This window comes from Canis lupus, chromosome 31 (assembly GCF_048164855.1).
Source record: "Canis lupus baileyi chromosome 31, mCanLup2.hap1, whole genome shotgun sequence".
NCBI lineage: Eukaryota > Metazoa > Chordata > Mammalia > Carnivora > Canidae > Canis > Canis lupus.
In genome coordinates, this window is record NC_132868.1 from 28,351,281 (window position 1) to 28,353,979 (window position 2,699).

Sequence of the window (2,699 nt, forward strand, 5' to 3'; positions counted from 1 at the left end):
TGCAGACATTTGCTTTGAAAAGTCATTTAATATCTGAATAAAAGACATATGGCTCTATTAGTTCAATGTAGTTTAGTATACCATATTAGGATTCTATACAAACACTCCAAACATATATTATTTGAAGGTTCTATAATTTATTTAACAAATATTTGTGGAGCACCCACTGTGTGTAAGGCATTGCCGCAGCATGGAGCTGATGGTACATGTGTGCACGAGGGCATGCATGCAAAATCCTGGCTTATGTGGAGCTTTTATCCTTTTAGGAGGACACAGACACATTTTCTTTTCCTGCTTTCTGCCATCGTCTTCCAGGCTAAGCTCGAGCCAGTGGCCTTCTGGCCTAGCACAGCTTTCGCCATGGCCCTCAGCAATGCCAACATGCAGAAGCAGATTAAGCATATGATGGCTTTCATTGAACAAGAAGCCAGCGAGAAAGCAGAGGAAATAGATGCAAAGTCAGAGGAAGAGTTCAACATTGAGAAAGGTCGTCTTGTGCAAACCCAAAGACTGAAGATTATGGAATACTGTGAGAAGAAAGAAAAGCAGATTGAGCAGCAGAAGAAAATTCAGATGTCTAATCTGATGAATCAAGCAAGGCTCAAAGTCCTCAGAGCAAGAGATGACCTTATTACAGACCTACTAAATGAAGCAAAACAGAGACTCAGCAAAGTGGTGAAAGATACAACCAGGTACCAAGTGCTGCTGGATGATCTTGTCCTCCAGGGTTTGTACTAATTGTTGGAGCCTCGAATGATTGTTCGTTGCAGGAAACAGGATTTCCCTCTGCAGTGCAAAAAGCAATTCCTATGTATAAAATTGCCACCAAAAAAGATCTTGATGTCCACATTGATCAGGAAATAGCTGGTGGAGTGCAGATCTATAATGGGAATCGTAAAAAAAAGGTTTCCAATACTCTATAAAGCCGGCTGGACCTCATAGCCCAGCAGATGATGCCAGAAGTACGGGGAGTCTTATTTGGGGCAAATGCCAACAGGAAGTTTTTGGACTAAACCTTTGGGAGAGGTAGAGTTCATCCACTGCTCTTGCTGTGGTGTGGAAGTTTCTGATATCTATATTCTGATATAACGAGATATCTGTGTGGCTTCCTCTTCCCTGTTCTCATAGTCTGTATTTGTCAGAGGATACTCTGTGTAGCTAATGCTCTTATCCTAATTGTTAACACTAGAGAGAAAGTTTCACTTCATATAATCAGGAAAGCTCCTTCTTAGCTTATCTAAAAGTAGCACAACTTCCATCGGCTTCTGTAGTGTGAAGGTGAAGGTATCAGATGGTGGTCACAGGAGCTTCACCAAGTCTCTGCTCTTCCTCCAGTCCTCTACTTCCAGTTCTTGAGCCTAGAGGTGATGTGTATGGTGTTCTCTGACATGAAGTCTTTGCTCTTAGGCTTAAAGTGCATGGGGGTCGTGCATTCCTCCCAGCAGTAGTCGCTTCACTGCTAACCTGTTTGGGCATACAAGTGTTCCTCTTCTGTAAGTGTGATTTAAAACCTAAGCCATGAATATGTCTTATTTATTTATTTATTTTTAATTTTTTAAAATTTATTTATGATAGTCACAGAAAGAGAGAGAGAGAGAGAGAGAGGCAGAGACATAGGCAGAGGGAGAAGCAGGCTCCATGCACTGGGAGCCCAACGTGGGATTCGATCCCGGGTCTCCAGGATCACGCCCTGGGCCAAAGGCAGGCGCCAAACTGCTGCGCCACCCAGGGATCCCTATGTCTTATTTATTAAAACAAACAGTTTATATGGGAAAAAAAAGGAGGCCACAGACAGTAAATAAGCAAGTAGGTGACTTGTGAGTTCTATGAAAAAACATAAACCAAAGTCAGGATAGAGAATGATGGAGAGTTGGGCTACTTTTAAATACTTTTATAGGGAAGGCCTCTCTGAGAAGGTGACACTTAAGAAATCAGCTGAAGGGGTGCCTGGGTGGCTCAGTGGTTTGGTGCCTGCCTTTGTCCCAGGGCATGATCCTGGAGTCCCGGGATCGAGTCCCACATCAGGCTCCCTGCATGGAGCTTGTTTCTCCCTCTGCCTATGTCTCTGCCTCTCTCTGGGTCTCTCATGAATAAATAAATAAAATATTAAAAAAAAAAAAAAAGAAAGAAAGAAATCAGCTGAAGAAGTGAGGACATGAACCCTGTGAATATTTGAGAAAAAGGTTGTCTGGGAAGAGGGTCCAGCAAGTGCAAAGGCCCTGAAGTGGAAGAGGGCTTGGTGTATTTAAGCAATGGCCATGTGGAATTGAAACCCAGGAGGTCTGTCTCTACACTGTCTTATATATGCGCACGTTGTCTACTGCATTCTCCTTCATAAACTGTCTATTTCAGACAGGAAGATTATGTGACAAAAAGAAAAAGATCACCACAGTGAAATATAAGTAATATGGATTCATGTTTGTTAGGTTGACTTATATACAGATTCCAACGAACCAGTGTAGACAACAAATTTGACTTTCTCTTTTCAAAAACAGCTCACACTAGGAAACAAGAAATATTCCATTAAAAGCAGAAACTAGGACATTCTGGAATGCCTCTTAGCCTAGAAAGACCCTTAGCCTAGGGTTTTTGTGTAAAATTTTGCACGCCCTGGTCTTTTTCTGGGGTGAGTGCAAGGTCCCTGAAGGGTTTCTGAACCCAATAAAAGTTGAGAGTCACCACTTCAGCAAATAGTATCT

The 2,699-nt window shown here is 42.2% G+C and overlaps 1 pseudogene; it reads left to right on the forward strand.

Moving 5' to 3' along the window:
* Positions 1-338: 338 nt before the first annotated feature.
* On the forward strand, positions 339-1,041 carry LOC140622436 (V-type proton ATPase subunit E 1 pseudogene; annotated as a pseudogene).
* The last annotated feature ends 1,658 nt before the right edge of the window (positions 1,042-2,699 follow it).